The sequence below is a fragment of the Seriola dumerili genome, unplaced genomic scaffold (genome assembly GCF_002260705.1).
Source record: "Seriola dumerili isolate Sdu_G_001 unplaced genomic scaffold, Sdu_1.0 BDQW01000088.1, whole genome shotgun sequence".
In the NCBI taxonomy this organism is placed as follows: Eukaryota; Metazoa; Chordata; class Actinopteri; order Carangiformes; family Carangidae; genus Seriola; species Seriola dumerili.
The window spans coordinates 11626080-11646640 of NW_019174343.1; the positions used below are offsets into that span (position 1 = coordinate 11626080).

At 40.6% G+C, this 20561-nt stretch overlaps 1 long non-coding RNA gene across 1 annotated transcript in view; it reads right to left on the bottom strand.

Moving 5' to 3' along the window:
• The window catches only part of LOC111221438, a 92855-nt gene that overhangs the window by 54685 nt on the left and 17609 nt on the right, over positions 1 to 20561 (bottom strand). The window contains exon 2 of the long non-coding RNA XR_002665091.1: positions 6597 to 6663. This is a non-coding gene — a long non-coding RNA (uncharacterized LOC111221438). The remainder of the gene's footprint in view (positions 1 to 6596; positions 6664 to 20561) is intronic.

Consider the following 20561-nt stretch of genomic DNA (forward strand, 5'->3'; position numbering starts at 1 on the left):
CTAGCTCTGCTTGCTGGGCGCAATGCCTGTGCCGGGGGGGGGGCGGCGGGCCGGCGGGTGGCTAGCTCTGCTTGCTGGGCGCAATGCCTGTGCCGGGGGGGGGGCGGCGGGCCGGCGGGTGGCTAGCTCTGCTTGCTGGGCGCAATGCCTGTGCCGGGGGGGGGGCGGCGGGCCGGCGGGTGGCTAGCTCTGCTTGCTGGGCGCAATGCCTGTGCCGGGGGGGGGGCGGCGGGCCGCCGGGTGGCTAGCTCTGCTTGCTGGGCGCAATGCCTGTGCCGGGGGGGGCGCCGGCGGGCCGCCATGGGTCATCTCTCATATGCTGAGGTGCCACACCATTAAGACTAGTGTGAATGTCACAACGGAAAAGTTTGTCCAAAGTCCACAAAGCATTGATTTCGGGTAGCAGGTCGTTAAAACGCTTCAAAACTCTGCCCCGGCTTAACCAGCGGACTACACAACCACCTTCATGACAGATTCCCACCTCAGAACTTTGCAGCTTGACGCTGGCTCGGTCACGATCAAAGTCACATCAGAATATACCATTGTGTGAGGAGGTAAAGATGAGCCACTATTAACTATAAATAGCTCATAACTATGGTCAATTTTAATTAGAATTCCAACCTTTAAGTACGGATATGTTATGATGTTATGATAGGAAAATGCAATTTAATAAAAATTGGTTGATGTTAAGTGGGCCACTCCAATTGCTTTGGCGGGCCGGATGTGGCCCGTGGGCCGTAGTTTGGGGACCCCTGCTATAAAGCAACTAATTCATTTTTTTTATTGCATAACATTGATGATATACAGTGCAGTAGATCTTGGCCTCCTAGCGGTTATATAAACATTTTATAAGGCCTTTTCTCAATTACCTTCCAGCTACAGTAAATGTTAAAATATACTTTCTCTCTTCAAATATTATCTGGAATGAGATCATACATGAGAAATTAAAGCATCTGTCTCTGTCACATTAATTAGGTTACGTCATGTGATAGTGATATTGAAGACCTCCAGTAATTGGTAGTGAGGTTATTAAAATAGAAGCCACATGTTAATAATAGGCACATTTATCCTGACATTCATTTTCTCTGAGAAACACTTACAACCAACTCAGACATTTCTAATAAGGAGAAAGAAAAAGGCATAGAAGAGAATTTCATTTTCTCTTTTCACAGGCCAACATACTGTTCATGAGATGAAAACAGGCCTTTGCACTGTTAAGTGTATTTCTATTTCTGTTCCAATCCCTTCATAGACAAAGCCATGGATGTGTGTGTGTGAGAAGAGGGAGCTTTGGTGGTTCAAGATGGTTAGCATTTATTACACAGACATACAACTGTGCCTGGTGAAAGCCAGGCTAATACTGGAGGCACCGTGTCTGCAGCTGTCCCCGGTCCAGTTGCATCATTTTTATATTAGCAAAGGGATGTTCTTGCTGAGACGTTTGTAAAGATAAAGAAAGTAGCACAAATAAAGGTCTCAGGTATATACTTGTCAGTATATGTACCACGATTTGTGTTTGACCATACTGCATGCAGGAAACGAGGGGAGAGACAGAGAAGAGAGATGACATGCAACAATCATCCCCGGCTGGAGTTGTGTTTATAAAGCTGTCATTTCATTTCATTGTAAGCTTTTATTATTACCAACAATGAGTACTGATTACTCATTAATACTGAAGCAGCAAACTCAAGTCTAACTGCCTTTATATTGACAGTGAGTAAGCAAACTTTTGTGTTTCATTGCAGTCAGTATGGTCCCTCATATGTTACTTTTTTAGTTTAGTTGGGGAATCCATTACACTGAGGTGACATTAGTATTAGCAGTTGTTTACCATATGAAAAACATTACCAGAAATCAAATGCAATTAAATAGTGTTAATTAGCTTAATCAAAACTGATGTTCTTTCATTGGTGTTGTTTAGTCTTGCTATAAAATGCAGTCGGGCAGTCAAACAATTGTTACTAGAGGTAATTGTAATTCTGTGAAATGCTGGTAAAATATTTTTGTTGTTTGTACCCCCGTGTCTCAAACTGAGTGCAAGTAAAATATCAATGTTTGGCCAACAGGTAAAATTACCCAATAAAACAAGCACCAGATGGGGTTTAAGAATGAAGGTGAAGATGTTGTGACGCCAAGAGCGCTGCAGTTTCCTTCTCAGTCTGATGGAAGGATAGACATAAATAGAGGTAGAGAGAGAGAGAGAGAGAGAGGGAGAGAGAGGAAGAGAGAGAAATGAAAAGGCAGGAGCTTTAAAAGCTTTGGGAAGGATTTGTATCCAATAAGCCATGCAGAGGATTAAACCATGTTAATGCAATGCCTACACAAACTGGACACAGTGCGCGCGCGCACACACACACACACACACACACACACACACACACACACACACACACACACACAGAGGAGATGATGGCATGTCAGCAGAATGACAGGCATAAGCCTCTATACCGTAGTATGTTAATATGGTAACACAACACTGTTGGTCTGAGGCAGTGTGTACACAACAATACTGTGTCAGTGTGTTTTTCGGTACTTTAGCTCCTGCATTAAGTCAAGGTCAGTGATCTCTGTACCAGTGTTAACCCTAAAGCAGAGTTACTGAGTGGATACACCAGTGTGTGCAAGAAGGAAATGATGTCCTCAGTGGAAGTCCCGCAAATGAAGCAGGAGAATGAACCATACTGAACCTTTTTAGCATCTAATGACTCAATGTTCCAGGAAAAAGCTCAGCGATGAAGCACTGCATTTTACATCTAATATACACCTCTAATACACTGCTACTTCCAGTAGTATCAGCACTTTTGTTCTTTCGGCCACAGTAGATTTAGCATCCCAGAAACAAGTGTGATAAAAGCTCCATGCATGAGGAGCTGCACTGTAACTTCATTAAAGCCAATCCAACTCCTCTATGCAAATGAACACAGGAGAGCGGGTTCTCATGAGAGAAGTAAATCCCCTGCAGATTTGCAGTCTTGGCCCTGTCCTGCTGCAAACAGCAGTGAGAAACATGGTTTCTCCATCATAAGTCACAGTGTCATCAGCTCAAGTTTAGAACAAGAGGAGAAAATGTTACAGCATGTTGAAAGTATTCAAGGCTAAATGTGTGTAGATTGTGGACCCTGTACAGCAGAGATCAGCCAACATTTATCTTCATACCATTAGCAGACCCTTGTGTAACTGATGTAATAGTGCTGAAATGATGAATGTGTTTGCATTAGTTGGTGGACTGGAGGTTTATCAACAAGAATTTTAGATTAATCACTGAAGTCATTAATCAAGCAAAAATGCAGAATGCACTCAGCTCACTCATTCCACCTTCTCATTCATGACATGCTTTTTTAAAAATATATCATTCACAATAATATTCCACTATCATTCCAAATATGACAATATTTGGAATTTAATGTGGGTCATGTAAACAACATATTATGTTTGGATATTATGAATTTGGCCTTTTTCCAAATGTCGCATTTTTCAATTAACGTGGGACATGCCAATATTAATCAGGTTTTATATATATACATTAATCAGCACATTCAGAATATGCGCTTCAGTTGGGGTTTTACGGCAGTTTGGAACACACCGCCTCTTGCCCGTTTTCAGTCAGCTCTGTTCATTGTACACAAACCAACTACACAACAGTTTGCAAGGCTGGGGTAGAGACAGATGCACGCAAAAGAAAAGCCCACACTTCAGGACAGAAGGAGAAACACACCTACTGAAAGATTTAGATACAAACAGGTTTTTGGATAAGAGCAAATATCACAAAAACGAACTTTTAATCAGTGTTAATCAAAGTATGCATGGCCGCATGTAAATGGGATTATAAGTGGAATATTCATTTTCATTAGCTATGTAAACAATTTAGTAGGACTATTGTCTTTTTCAGAATAAGGACAAAAACCTGAATATTTTGTGGATGTAAACATAGTGATTGAATAGCTTTGGGTTTTTGGACTGTTGGACTGACCAAAACAAGCAATTAGAAGACAAAATCTTGAGCTCTGGGAATAATATCAGGATAATTGGTTCCTCATTTATTATTTTACAACCAATATTATTGATCAAAATCACAGAGATAGCTTTACTATATTAGTTAAGTAAGATACAGTTTATTTGTGGAATGATCAACAGTCCAAATGAATTGTTTTTGTTTGGTGCTGAAGATGAATTAGATATATGCTTGCTATATGAAAACAAAACATAATAACGTCAACAATTCACCACAGATAAAATGCAACACTGTGACTCTCAGGAGAGAGAAGAGCAAATTGATCATGGGCTGAATGAAGGCAATGGGATCGCAGCTCTGGGGACAGCATGTCTCTGGCATTTAGTGATGGATACATTTCAAGCTGTGAAGACTTTAACTAAATGTACTAGAAATGCCATATTGTCAGAGATGTGGATGCTCCCTGTAGTCCCCGCTGTGCAAAGGTATTGCTCTGAAGAGGAAAAAAAAAAAAAAGACGAGATAAACTGAGCATGTTGACACTAAACTCACCTTGGTTTCAAAGCACTGATACTGGATGTGCTTATGTGCTATAGCTTCTCTCCTAATCACAAACGCTCCTTCGGCTCAGTCCTTCCTGTCGCACACACTGAAATGCTTTACATAAACAGTGGGAGATAAATGTCTACACTTTATCTGAGGCCGACAGCGGCCGCATAATTAGCATGTATATTTTTATGACAACAATCATTTGAATTTCAAATGAAATGTTTTATGCATATGTACTGCTCTTAACATTAAACAGTGAATTCAAATGTCATAAGTGCAAACTCCATTGTTCACTATGTATTAGGAATATGAGGTATGTTCGTGTTTCTTATGGCCATTTATTTGTAAAAATGCATTAATTAACAATAGTGATCAATTAACTGAGTTGCTGGATCAAATCGTGTGAGAGCACTGAAGGGTGCACAGAGGCACTCTGGGTGTTTTAATATGTAAATGAAAGATTGTTGTGTCATGTAAATTACCGCATGTATTTGTAAACTAAGCAGAGGCGTATTTTCATGAAGTCAAATACAACAGACACGTCTTGGTTTTTAGTATGATAATGCGTATTGTTTGTGTATTTCTTTTTTCTGTAATGAAAACAGATGATGCTTTTGATTAAGAATAAAATGTGTAAAAGGATTATTCTAAAATGCAACCGCGCGTCAGTTATGGCAGAAATCAGTCATTTTTGTGTTTATGTTTCTATTAGTTGAAATTTCTACGAATGCTCACATCATCAAACATGAGGTATTCACCCTGAAAGTAAATGGATTTCCATTCAACACGGTGAAGAAGCGTTTTTCTTTTTCGTTATGGTTTCTGGCCCTCTGATGCTTTCTTTATGTATGATTCTTCCCAACAGTGTAGTTTTCTTTAGGTAATATTGATCCAATATGGATCCAATCAATATCTGCAGAGGTCAGCATTTGCTCAAAAACGTTATAAATGTGTTTTTTTTTTCTTTTTGAATGCCAGACTGTGAAAAAGTTAAGCTTTTAAACTTTTCACCTTGTGATGTTTTCAGTATGCCCTGATGAATGGGTCACTGTTATGTAGGGCTATGTACGTAGAGCAGCTCAGTGGAGCAAAAAATCACTAATGCAACAGCTGCAGAGAGGATATTGATTTGTACCTCCTTGGATTTGTACAAAAACCAAGAAGGTACTATCAATGTCGCTGGAAATTTAACAAGGTTCACACAGTCATGGCTGTTCCCAACAAAACTCTCTCGTTGTCCTCAAGCACTTTCCACAAGAAATTACACAAATGTTTAATTTGACTGTTGCTTCGTACAATTTAATTTACTTTTGAAGTGCAACAACTCTCGGGCCTGTTTTAAGTAGAAAGATGTGAAAGCAGTGGCTGCACTGTATGTAAAAAAGGGTGAGTTCCTTCACATGTTTGTTTGCTCCACAACAGGATGGACAGTGTGCTCCTATGGATAGTACTGCAGAGGAGATTTGTGCTCCGAATGAAATTAATCCAGCGTGAAATCAAGAGTCCAGTGTTGTACCTCAGGGAAGCCCACAGAGGACACTCATGATGCTGAGCACCGCGGCTATGTTCCATCAGTGCTCGCTGCTCTGCAGGCAACATTGTGCATGCGTCTGCATGACAAAACATGCCCTTTCATAGATGCAACTACACAACACTGGTACACTTACTGTACTCATGTTACATTCAAACTGTTTAACATCAAATACACTGACATTTCTATTCCGATCAGTTTTTGGCCGGAGCCAACAAAAACCCTCAGAGATTTATTAGCCTGTACAAAGGACAAGTTCTGCCTTCCACAGCTTCATACTTGTTTTCTATTTGACAGAAGCGTTCAGTATAAATGCCCTGAAGAACCATCGTAGTTCAATCTAGACAAGGTCAAGGCGCGCTGTCTCCCTGTAGCCTATGAGATAATTCTCCTGGCAGTTAAGACGTTTCAATATATCCAACAACAACATCAAGCAGGCCACTGTCTCATTAGCACTGGCTCTCGAGTCCCGTTCACAACTGAGCAGAAGATGCTAACAAAGGCTTTAAATGAAGACAGATTATCACTGCCCTGAGGGTTGAAGAAAAACCAAATATGCCGTACCTTATTGGTTGGAGTGCAGAGTTTGTTGTTGAGGTCAGGGAAGAACAGGCTCGGAGAGGAAGAAATCCTGTAACACAAAGACGACTCATCAGGTTCGATCATCATAACAATCATATCACAATGTACATCTAACACAGAAAATGTGTTCAGGCTAGATTGCTTTAAATTTAATGCCTTGCCAGTGGATTTTTACTTGCCAACTTAGTTTTTTATTTGCGAATATGGACATTATTATAGTGCTTTGATAATATGTTTCATTGTCTGTTTTTTTCGTGACAACTGTTTCATTTATTTGGAAAATCAATTAGCTTTTTGAGATAGGCAAACTGGCACATCTAGAGAGATAAAGCATTTCAATTAAAACCATAGATTAGATTAGGAAAATGCTTCCAGAGGCAGTAAAACTCCAGGAAATCACATCATGAATCAGCAGCAATATTTTTCTACATGATATAACTTGTAGATATTGTTCACTAACAGTATAAAGGCTCTATACTATTGTTTTGTCTTTTTAAATATGTTTCATACCCGGAGGTGACATTCAGAGAGTGTGGCACAAACAGACAAATACCCTGTTTACACTACCTGTTAAAATGTGTTTTGGGGGATTAGATTGCACTTGTGTAAATGCATCCGAGACACACTGAGGAAAGCTTGTGATGTGATCAGTCAGACCACCTCCGGAGGTGGTAAGGGACGCATTGTGACCGCATTGAACAAAAACGTAAATGCGATTGTCAATCCACATCCACATGGTCTCCACGCAACCAAGAGGAGGATGTGACGTGAGCTGGACAAGGCGATCCGTTTGGAATTGTGGACACTGGAGACACACATTAATACTAGGTGTAAATGAAATCAGGTTAAAATCATATCTAGTTACAAGCTGAATATGAGACACATTTTAATGTGAGAGAAGCTAACATCTCCATCAACAGATGCTGAAAAAAACCATACAGCAGTGGTGTATAAGAGCAGTTTCAGGGCAAACGTCCCACAGACAGCACAAAACAGAACCTAATTTTAGGCTGCCTTTGCACTCTGTCATTAAATATTATAGGCTCCATCCATTGCATCCTAGTGTGACGCACGCACAATAGTAGACTATTTCCAGTGAGCAGAAATATTGAACTGATTATTTCCTGAGGAGGGATGCTGTGGTTCAGTTGGACCTGCTACACTGCAAAGGACATCCACTGTGACTTAAGTCTATTCTGTTTTTTGTTTTTTTTTGTGTGATTGAGTGTTGCTGATAACTGAGTCACAATACACATGGAGCAATGAAAGAAAAGGGAGAGGGGGGACTACAGGAAATGTCATTGTAGCCACTGGTGATTAGCATTTGAAAAGTAAATCCAAATGCATTAAATTTGTATTAAAATGACAAGTGCATTGTTATTCAAGAACAGACACTACATTACATACTATATTAGATAGGCTATACTAAACTGATCTAGTGAAACCAGGTGATTCTTTATCATCACTGATAATATATATTGATATATTGTAATAATAAGCATGTAAATAGATAAATTTATGTCAATTCAAAGCTTTGTTGGCCAATGTCTTATTAGTTTTATTTACCACCTTAAGAAACATTTCATGCGTTCAAGGCATACAAATTGCATTTTATTTGGGTTAAATCTCTCCAGAAATCCTTTTACTATGAATAGTTACATGATGCAGCCTTATCTGCATCTCAGATCAGTCGCATGTTTGTTTCTGATAAATTTGAAAACACTCAACAAATAATTAAAAAAACATGACGTTTTCAAGTTTCAACACATAGTATTCTTGTATTCTTGCAGTAAGTAAGAATTTATGTTAATGAAAGTTTAAATAATGTGATATTACATCAGAAAATATATTTCTTCAAAATGAAGTGCCTTGTTTTTTCATGCAGTGTGTTATCTTTGATTGTTTCTGATATTTACATAAGAAGATAATGAGGGGATAATATTGCTGCATTGTGAAGGCCTTGATACAATAATTTCAGTGAGAGAAAAATAATGAGAGGTCTATGCCAAGCTGCCTGTTGTTCGTCTCATCTTCCTCCACATAGTGAGAATAAGTGATGATACCTGGATGGTTACTGGATGTGTGCCAAAGAGCCAGTGACTGATCAGTGACTGATCAGTGACCTAAACTGAGCTTCAAATGACCTTTGCTTGATAAGAGAAGCTGGAGCTCCCCGGTGGTTTCAAGGCTCTGATGTAGGCTAAATGTCTGAGCTCATACACTACTAGCATAATTTTGGGCTTTGCCACTGGGTTCATATTTCATTAGCCAGAGGTCAGCTGTGAGGTCTGTGTGTGTGTGTGTGTGTGTTTGTGTATGCTGCAGTAAGTTCACTATGACAATTTGTACAGGGGTGAATGGGTTTGTATACCTAGATTATAGATTACAGATCTCCTCAACCGCTACCATTACAACTCCCTCTTTTATAGGAGAAGGGCTCCTAGAAATCAAATGGAAAACCTGTCTGCTGGGACACAAAGTGATGCCTGCAGCATAATGTGCAGCCTGCAGCCATAATCGAATGCGCCTGTGGTATCCAGTTCTACCACACTCCACAATGTAGACTTACATTGAAGATATAGGCTTGTGAAGTACAGTTTACAATGTGTTTCTTGTTCTAGTACAGGCCAAACAAAATATTAAACTTAACTGCCAATCCTTTGTAAATGTAGGTATGACAGTTTTAATTATACTGTATACACATACATGAAGTGATGTGCGTAGGGTCTTAGGTAGGTAAACTTAATGGGCACCTCGGTGGCTAACCTGGTAGAGCTCGTACCGCATATGCTTAGTCCTAACTGCAGCGGCCATGGGTTCAAGTCCGACCAGTGGCCCTTTGCTGCATTGTCATTCTCTCTCTCTCTCTCTGCCTGACTTTCCTGTCTATCTCTCACTGTTCTATCAGAATAAAGGCAAAAATCTAACTTAAAAAAAATGATTTGAGATAAAGGCTGTGCCAGTGTTTTACAAGGTAGGAAAGTCATTCAACCTGATTGTTAGGCCTTGAAGATACAGTATGTACACAGTGGTACCTTTGTATCTAAGCAACATTTTACGGTGTTATTCATTGTCAGTAACTCTGCCAATTCTGTATTGATCCTTGAAAGTGTGCATAGCTTTGTTTTTTATGTAGATTTCTGTTCCCTGCCAATCTCTGGTGCAGTCAGGGTCGTCTGAGGAAAAAAAAGAAAAGAAAAAAGTATTCCACTGACTGAGCAGCGATTAGTGACTGGCATAAATCCTCACAGCAGAGTTAGACTGTAGTCTTGGTTTGCCCATGTACGAGCTAAACTCTTCATTATGGCTCATGCAGTTTTGATTTCTCAGGGCATGACTTGTGCTAACAGTAACAGAAAGTGCTAAGCGGGAGGCCTGAATGCAGCAGGGGCTGAGTGAAGCAACATTAGCCTGGTGCATTAGCCTAGCTCTCCTGTGACACACTTTCTGCTGTTTGAGGCAGCCACTCTGAGCCAGATCTAACTGTCTCACTGCAGGCCATACAGCCTCTCTGCTGCTCATCAGCCACTTGTCTCTGTCATCTCCCATTCATCTCCCCGGTCTTTCTGTTAACCTGCCGACGTGTTTGTTTTGCCACTCTAACTAATTGCTTTCTCATAAACCCTGTGCACCCATCTCGTTTTTGTCTGTCTGGTTTTCTCTGTCCTTCTGTCTTTTTGCTAAAACAAGCTGTTGATCACTCACAATCCTGCTTTGATCTGACTGCCCGAGCTGCTTTGTAAATCAACACAAAAACCTTGCCCTCTTTAATCTTGCTCTTTTCTTGTCACACTCACATTAGAAAAATAATAATAAGGTATAAAGTATAAATAAAAAGCTATAAAGCAAACACAGACTAGTCCAATGAGATATCAATGCAAATAAGTCTATTGTCAGATAAACAAACATGACATCCAATTCCTGTTTCTCCCTCTCTCCCCTGCTCTCTTCTAGTATGCGCTCTTCTACGCAAAGTGCTATACTTCTGTATCAAATATCTGCTCATTGTCATCCTTTCCCATTTCCCAGCAGGGCCCTTTATAAATGCAGTCTCATTCAAGCAGTGCAGCATGAGAGTATAGTGCCCACACAATCTACGTGAAGGATTTACCCACTGTCCTTCTCTTCTCTTCTATCAGTGACAGGAGTATAGTATAGCCTCAGCAAGGGTGCTCAAAGGTAACCAGTTGGCGAGAGGTGGGTCATGGTTAGGTGAAGCCACTGATAAAACCACGCAGGCACCAGATGTGATACATAAGGACAGTCACCTTCCAAAGTGTTTTAGAAAGCACTGTGGGAGAAGCTTGAGGGTGAACTGTTTGTGTCAGAGTGTGATTAAATTAAGGGATGGTTGAGAAGGCAGTTCCAAGGACTTGGTCGATATTTCATATCTCCCCACAGATATTTTATCAGCTTCTCTATTTAGAGAAGCAGTGACAGCTACTCAACAACCTCACATATTTTCACTCACACACACACACACACACACACACACACACACACACACACACACACACACACACACACACACACACACACACACACAAACCCCCCCCTCAACTTTAAGATCATCGGGCTGTAGGTATACAGGATGATATTTATTCCAACTAGATGACTACCTTGTAATTACAAAACTTTCATGTCAGCAAAACTAATTTCCTCAAAACAACAACACTCACTTTGCTTCAGTGGGATGTGAACCACAGGTCAGAGTTCACTCAGTGTTCCCAGACCCTTTCTGTTGTAAGAGCCCGTAATAATCGTAGTCAAATATCTTCCTGGTCATTGTTACAGTGTAACTGAAGCTGACTCCAGGGGGAAAACTGACAGACTCACTTTAGTTTGGCTTTGCTCTGTGAGTGCTACTTTCTTGCTCTACTTCCTGCCCCACTTTATGTCCTTTATAAGTTATCTTGCTCTGGCATACTTTACTTCTTTAACTAGTCCATCACTGCAGACAAATGTTCACACCGTAAACAGGCAAAAATATGTGTTAAGTCATCTCAAAAATTCGGGCCAAAAAAAATCCAAATAATTTCGGTGCCTCGACTTTTTCCTCTTGTGCCGCCATGACATTTCTGGTTAACGTTATAACCAGTATGAACTGCAATAACTCATTTGTCCAGTACATTCCCATCATCCTCAGCTGTCCTTATGATGAGCATGGTATGGCATTATACCTGCTAAACATTACCATTATCATTTTGAGCATGTTAGCATTCTGACATTAGCATTGTCGTCTCAAAGCATTGCTGTGTCTAAGTGTAGCCTCTGGCATGGCTTTAGACTCTTAGTCTTGTTTTACAATATTGTGCTTTGACATCACACACTGTATTATGACCTCCTGAACTTGTTCAGTTAAATAATGTCCATGTGGAAACATCAAATTTATATTGTTTTCATATAAGTTGTATGTGTAGGTGTGTGTGGCATTCAAATATTTATTACCTTGTATCTGTAGCAGCAGAATTTAGTCAAGGGTGAACTACATACAATGTGATTTATGTGCAGACCTTTAAGACATTACAATTTTCTCAATCATTATAACCACATGTTTTATGGGCTCATGGGTCAGTAAAACCACCTTTAATTTATAATCAATGTAAATATATTATTTGCTTGTGAACGATAACTCACTACAGTGATCACTTTGACATTACACCCATAAACAACGTGAACGTATCGACCGTCACTGGAGGTGCAGCGTCTCTCCTCTGATCTCTGACTGCCCCTCGGGATCCTCCTTGGTATGGTAACAACCCCTAATGACCACCATTGTGGCAACAGCTGTAGTCGTAGCAACAGTTGGCCAGTGAAGCTCTTTCACACTGAGTAAAAGGACGAGAGGGAAGGAGCAAAAGAGCAGGGCAGGAGTCTCTCTGTCATCAGCAGTCAGACAGGATATGCATCTGTGTCTGTTGCACCTCCTCTCAATCCATCCATTCATCTAACCACTCATCTTACTTATCATCCATTTTTTTTCTGTCCATTCCTGGGTTCATCTGTCTCTTGCCCACTTTTCCTTCTGTATTCTCAACTGCCCCTGTATGTTATTGCCTCGTTTTTAATAGGTAATTAACTGCTTAATGTTCTCCTCAAGCAAATGGATTTTCAGAGCCATAAATACACAGATCGTTACCATCATCACAATTATTATTATATCGTTCTCTCACTCTCTCTTTACTCTCCAGTTCATCATGCAACACTGATACAGTTGATACAGCCATCCATCCAAAAACAAAGCAGAAAAATTATGTTTTAACCCCCTTCTATCAACACCCCTCCCCCGTCCATCTTTCTATAATGCACACTATCATTTTCTCCTCATATCCATCCACCCCTCTCGATGCTTCTCCCTCTCCTTCCCTCACTCTATCATTTACTCTCCCATATCATACCCACTCTCTCTCACCTATCAGTGCGCAGCTCTAGCCTTCTACCTCCTGTTCTGTCTCTCCATCAGCACCTCTCACCACCCCCTGGGCTCTGAGTGGCCCGTGTACTCCCATGAGCTGAGAGAGCCTGAAATATTGATGTCCCTAGGCGAGGGCCACCTCCAGCACACTCTGCAGGAGGTACAGACCAGGGCCGCGGTCAGGTACAGTCACAGTGAGTGAACTTTTAGCAATGAGGACGGGTAGGGCATGGCAGATGGAGTGAGGCAAATGAGAAGAAGTGATGGAGTATGTGTGTGTCTTAAGACTGTGTGTAAAAACCATGTTATCCCAGCTGCCAGCTGGCTTCTTCACATGCATCTGGCAATTTGCTTCCAGGTGATCTGGAGCTTCATCCAAAGAAGTGTGTGTGTGTGTGTGTGTGTGTGTGTGTGTGTGTGTGTGTGTGTGTGGACTCTTTTTCCATACAGCCTTCACTAAACATGTTTCTCCCAGATTAGCCTTAACACAAGCCTGAGGTTTGCTTAACGGAGCTGTTTGTTTGTTTACGCACCCCTCCCCCCTTTCCTGCTCTTCTTTCCTGTTGTTTTCCACACTCTTCTTCCATCTCTCTTGACATCTCTCTCCCCCACAGCCAAACCCTTCATTTTCCTCCCCCCTCATTTTCTGCTTGTTAGTCACACTGCTTCTCTTTGTGTTGAAATTTCAACATTTTAGTATATTCTATGAAGATGCCTTCCTTGTTTTTCTCTGGGTGACTTTCTCTCTCTGGTGAAGGTGACCTTGCCAAGGAGACCCATAAGAATCTCCATGGAGACAACATCCAGCAAGGTGATGCTTATGGAGAGATGGGGGGGTGGGGGTGGGTTTACAAAGAGAGCGGGAAGGAATGAGAAAGCAATGGTGTGAAGGCAGCATCACCACAGAGCTTATTTTCTCCAGCTCCTGATTCATGGTCCCATCACTCTGGTTTAGATTACTATAATATTGCCCCTCTCTATATTTCTCTCTCCATCTCTTTGTTTCTTCTTGAACCTCGGGCAAACATAAAAAGCTGTTCTTTTAAAAAAAGTAATTCAATTAAATCAGATGTGAAACAATGTGTTACGCCTTTTTTCTGCTTTAGAGGATCTGTAAGTGTAATTTGCATGATGAAATGGTGCACTCTTAATCTATGGGAAGTGCTGACTTGGTCAAAGGAGAAATCTGTTCGCTCTACAATTTAAATGAAGCTTTCCTGAACACTGGCACCATATAAACAATGTCCAAACAATGCAGCACTATCATGACGTGTGTCCAGCAGAAGTCCATTTAGCTAAAGATACTAAAAACACAATCGCAGGGTAAAATATGTTCTCGATCAAAAATTGATGAAGTGAGAAAAACTAAACGTGCTGAATTTTGCTACAGTTTAGTCCCACGTCTTCTGTAGGTACAGTTAGCATTACCATGGATTCGACAATCAGGTTGAATATCCTTTTAATTAAATGTGTCGTTATTTTAAGACGTTTAGTGGTTGTCCTTGTGGGGAACAGACAATTAATTTGAACCAGAATAGACCTGACCTGAAATGCCAATAAATAAATAACAGATATTTTTTCAGCTTTTAATTCCTATGGTATACACATGCTGTGGCAAATGGTCAATATGGCTACATTAGGCAGCCAAAACCCTGAGGCTCGTTAAGGGTTCATCTAGGTTAAACTTTTAAAAAAGGCCAATGCTAACAGCTGGTATGATACAGGATGCACACCCTGGCTTTTGGAGTTGACCTGCTTTATGGGTGAAAGCAAATTTGATCCATCACTGGACATCATGACTTCAAAATGCAGCGGTGTAAAGTGTAGAAAAACCTCATCCATAAGACAAAGACAGAGAGGCAATACTTCCGTTCTCATGTTGCAGTCTGACAACATTGTCCTGTGCTTCCATGTAGCAGGAAGTCAGGACATAAACCGGAAAGCTGGCTGAAACATTCTCTAGCAGGAAGCCACTTGGTTTAGCAGAAAAAAGAAAAACATGGTTTCTTCACAAGCAAATTTTCTGGCTCTCAGTTGTTGTGTATGTGAGATGCAATCAGGCCTGCAATGCGTCACTCACACAGCTGCAGGCAGAGACATTCACAGCTGCCTGTCAAAATTAGGGCCACCCTACTTTCTCCAGGCATTGATTCTAAATGTAAATGTAGATGTGTAACATTTGAGCATAAACACTTCATACTTTTTATCCTGAATTCAAGAGAACCTCGGAGTTTGTGTCTTCTACATCACACACTGAAGAGCATCTTGTGCATACAATTGTAGTATATAATTTACCCTGGATGGGACCACACTGACGGTTCAGCACTAGATAATAACTAGGACATAAAGTCTGAGGCCTTTTTTACTGGTTGTGAAATAAAATGTATTCTAACCATCTGTGGTAACACACTAGTTTGCATATATTGTGTCAAAATGTACAGGCAGGTCATAGTAAAAGATAGATAGTCAATGAAAAAAAAGAAGAACAGATTAAAAATAAAATGAAAAATGAAAAATGTGTTAACTCAATTTTTAACAAACTATTTGGGGTAGCTGACCTGCTCTTCCACTGATTCCCTCAGGTGCAAGCTGGCAAGCTGTGGATTTTCAGTTAAGAAAAAAGTGTTTGCCTTCGAATCATAATAGATCAGTTTAACAGATTTTCAAACAATAAAAAAATTACACCATGGAAAGTTGAGTGCAATGCAAGGGGGCCAGCAGCTGCTTGTAGTGGAGGGAAAGGATGAGTCTAACAGGAAAGGCAAACTACACCATGGAGATACGGACAGTTTGTACTGGAGGATATAGGGCCCTCAGGTACAGAAACTACAGGCAGGAGGTTAAAGCTATATTCACACTACTACATTTTAGTTTTAAAATGCATAATTTTTGCTGTGTTTACACCTGGTGTCCACACTACTCCGGAGTTTTCGAGCACCTAAAATTGAGACCTTTAAAAGCTTGCCACAAACCAGCGTTCACCAAAGTCTCGACTCCACACACGCCCCACCTCTTTGCCAATTTTCTGATTAGCCAGGAGTTAGGTGCAGTCAGGCACTGCCAAGATGGCGATGGCAGAGCAGCCCACTCTGAGCTTCAACACCGCTCTTCAGAAACCTATAGGTGATGGCACAGAGGCTAAGCTAATATCTATAGCTTGTAGCTGCTCTAGGCAATGAGGGTGGACAACAATCAATGGTGTTTTTTATCTGAACAGAAAATATGAACCATGCGCCACCTTGCCAGTATACATTAAACTTAATATACTTAATACAGAAAATATCTAGGGTTATCAAGTGCTGCAATGTACAACAGCTACTAATGTGCTAACTTAACTTAACTTAACTAACATAACAGCTCAAGCAAAATACTGCAAGCTCTAAAGAACAAAGGAATTCACATTCGCACTCACACACCTGAACTCAATTCTCTATATAACCTGTGATGAAGCCAGGTCCCTCCTCCTTCCTGCTCCTCCTGAGATAGCTCCTCCTCCAGACCTGCTTTTCACAACAGCACAGTTTATATTATTACTGGTATTCTATGTACATAAATGATTTATTTGGCCACTTGAGAGGGAGCAGAATGAGCTGCAAACACAGCACTGATATATTGTGTCCTCATAAAGTTGATATGTCAAATGTGTTAGCAAAGCGTTACCCATTTACACATCCAGCAGACACAGAGCCACATTAACATTCATGTGGACTCGTGTTTGTATCCATCTGATAAATGTACATTTGATAATACTTTGTCACTACAAGTGACCCCTGTCTCATAAACACATTAATCTGATCCAAAGTTAATATAAAAATATTGATCAGTGCAGCTTTAAATCATGAAATTCATAGTCATTATCTGCATAGCTGATTACTGGGTTTATTGTTTATGAATGAATTTGCAGTGCAAAATAAAATTGTCATCTAATCTTTGGTAAACAGCGGGTGGCTTTGTATTCCAAGAATAACTTATTGTGTGAGTTTGTGTGCGTGCAAGTGTGTACATGTGAACATGCATGAGGGCTTACTTGTGTCTGTGTGAGCACATGTCTGGTCTGTGCCAACGCCGAAAGAGAACAATATGGCTGAAGCAAACTGTGTTTTTGAACAGCGAACTTTGGAGGACAGTTAGATGGATGGAAGCAACTCTGCACCTCTGCCCCATCATTGGTAAAGAGCATGAGAGGACACTCAAAAGAGAGGGAGAGAGGAAGCGAGAGTAGAAATGGCAGTAAGGAGGCGGTAAGAGGGGAGAGTGAGCTAGGTGAGAGGAGAGCAATATCAAGGAGAAAGTTGGAAAAATGGAGACAGAGTGGGGAAGTTTTCAAATAAGGACATGGTAGTTGTCGCCTCTTGGCCAGAAATATCGTCCTTTTCACTTCAACCAAAGTGACACTGAAACAATCGCAACATATCAGCAGGCTGAGCTTTGTAATACAGACAATCAAATACATACAGCTGCACCATGCTCAACACACATGTAAACACACACAGACAAATTATTCCGAGCCCTTCAGAGCACTACTGGCAATGAAATCTCACAATCCCGTTATTAGAGTAAAACCCTCACAACAAATTCTTAATGAGTCTAATTAAAATTCAGAACAGCAAAGTGTGATTAGCATGATTGTTCTCGGTTATTGACCCCTGAACAATGTGTGCGGTGTAAGGATTTTTTTTTACCATGAAGGTGGTTTTCAACAGCACAAAATAAGGTGAAAACAAACACTAGCAATTATAAAGTTATTATCAGTAAATATAAATAAGACTCATTTAAAATAGTTAATATGAAATTAGAGGTATCCTATAGCCAGAAACCTACTGTATGTGTTTAGAAAACGTCTCACAACAGGCCAGTTCTTTTATATGTACAACTCGAGCATGTTGTAAATTCATTCTCTATAACTGTGACGCTGTAGTGTTGGTCGTAGAACATCCTTAATGAAAATAGAGAAAGTAGAAAATGAAGAACAAGATTTTTTGTATTGTACACTCAAATTTATGCACACACAAAGTTGCCAAACCTTGTTTTGAGTTGTTTTGACGAGGCGCTCAATGAAGTTTGGAGGTGTAAACTATATGCAAACACAAGTAAATTAGCATGAAAAGCACAAAACGAATCCTTGGGTTCACAAAATTTCAATTACATGGAATTAGTTGCACAGACTCTTACTGTTTGAATAAGCTGACCTCAGGAACTTAAAATTTGCAAAGCTGTACCTGCAAACACTTCAGCGGCATGTGGTGTGATTATAACAGACAAAAAAGTAATACTTCAACATGCGGCAGAGTTGCTGTGGAAATGGACAGAAACAGTTGCTCGTCTTCATTTACGTGGGTCAGTTCAAGGTAATCTGAACTACAGAGGGAAAACATCCTAAACAAAAACATGACGTCATGAACGCAGCCCTCGTCTCACGTCCCCATTATTCACATACGACGTTATTCAGGGTGAAAAGCCACAAAACTGAAATGTCACTGCCTCGTTTGTCACCAAAAAGTTCCTCAGCCACATTTTAACAACAATTTTTCCATAAATACACAACACGTCCTACGTCACCAAATGAGGTCAGTACTTGATGATCTGAATGAAGTTGACTCACAGGCTTACAGCACAGCCCTGATGCAGTAGTAGCACAGTTTTCTAATGAGCTGAATGAGTGTCAGCGTGACCTCTTTGTGACCTCTGTGCTCAGATAAGGTTCTGGTCAGCCTGAATACTGTTTTGTGTCAGTGAGGGCTACAGCTGGCATGTTGCATTAACGCACTTATGAGTAGACAAAGGAGGGTGAATGAGGTCAGGCTTATCAGGCAAATGGATTTTTGGATTGAATTGTGGAGTACACTAAAAGCATCTGAATAAAGCTACCTTTGCTATTTTTAGCAACTTTGAAAATTTGATATGTTTGACATTTCAAATGTTCCAGTGCAAGAGAGCACAGGAAAAGCTACAAAACAGTCTGATATTTATCCAGCAAAGGACGGAGCCCCTCGCAATACCAACGACTGTACAGCAGTCACACACTTTCACACGTGTCATATTCAGACCTGCCACAAAGCACTTTGCACATTCATGGTTACTGTGGCTGAGATGCTTTTGTCACTGTGACTCAACACTCAACACTTAAGTCTCACAGGTATTTTCGAAAAGGCCAGTAGATTTACAGATCTGATACTCTGGGATAGCTCTACTTAGAGTGGATTCGACTGTGAGAATTAAAGAGCTTGTCTCTTCAGAAACATTACAAAAAAAACAAGTTCTGAAAAAGCCTGTGGTTTAGACTGAATGACGTGAAATAAAAACTTATGCAAATGCTATGATAATGTTTACCACTCATCAGAAAGTGTGTATATGTGTCTGTGCATGTGCACTTATTCAAATGAGTCATTAGTCAGTTTTGGCTTTGCACAACATCACTACCTTATTTCAAGTTTCTGCCACACATCTGCAGGACAGGTTCCCACCTCATGTCTGTAGTGTCAGTCCTGCAACTGAAGTGAGCTATTATCTCCAAACATGGGCAACCCCTGAGGATTAACTGCCAATCCTTCTTAAATCTGCCCTCATCGTAAAAACCATGACACAAGCTCTTGCAGGGATACTGTTGGTGCAGCACAAACATTTATAATAATACCAACAGGCACTGTCAGGACCCCATCACTATCAGCTATCAACGGCCTAACTTCACCAGCTAGCTCTACCCTAGGGTTCAAATGTCAGACTGTCACAGCGATTTGCTAATCCTGTTGCAGATGTCCCGCTGAGAAGTTGAGAGCTTCCTCTTCTGTTGTTATGTGGACTTTGCTTTTAGTATGCTGCTTGTCTCCTCAAGAGATTATTCTTCCTTTAATCATTTTTAAATTAGAACAAACTGTAATAGATCATCTAGACAAGGAAAAAAGGGACTGAAAAGAAGACGAGCCTCAGTCAAGAATAATCTCACAGGGCTTTTCTTCCCTCCTATATTTACCATGAATGTCCCCAGGTATAGCAGTGCATGCCAGTTGAGATTGTTCTGTGGTGTTCATGCAAACTAGTGCATGAAATCCTGCAGGAGAAAAACAGGTTTTGGTGACATGAGTCACATCAGTGTTAACAGTTTATATATTCTCTTAAGCAACTGTCACTGCCATGATAACACTTCTATTGCCAATTTCAAATGCTAGAGCAATAAGCTGAAATAACTCAAACATGACAGATGAATCATTTCCAAACTTTCTTTTTGAGCACAGTTTTTGGAAGGAGAACTGACACAAATCAAGCCCATGTAAGAATTGGCACTTTGTTCATAAAACACATCAGTGTTTTAGCCTCGCTGTGAATCAACAATGATGAAATTCACTTTTCTTAAACCATACAGCTCCCACATGTTGCAAACGCATTGCCGATGGCTGAGTTGAACTAAAGCTGGCGTAGAGACAAAATCTGATGGTTCCTTGTGTTGTCAGGACATAGTCCAGGTCATTGTATAGGTCAAAAACAAGGACAGTGGCAGCTGCAGTAGGGGTGGGGGGTACGGGGGGCAGAGAAAA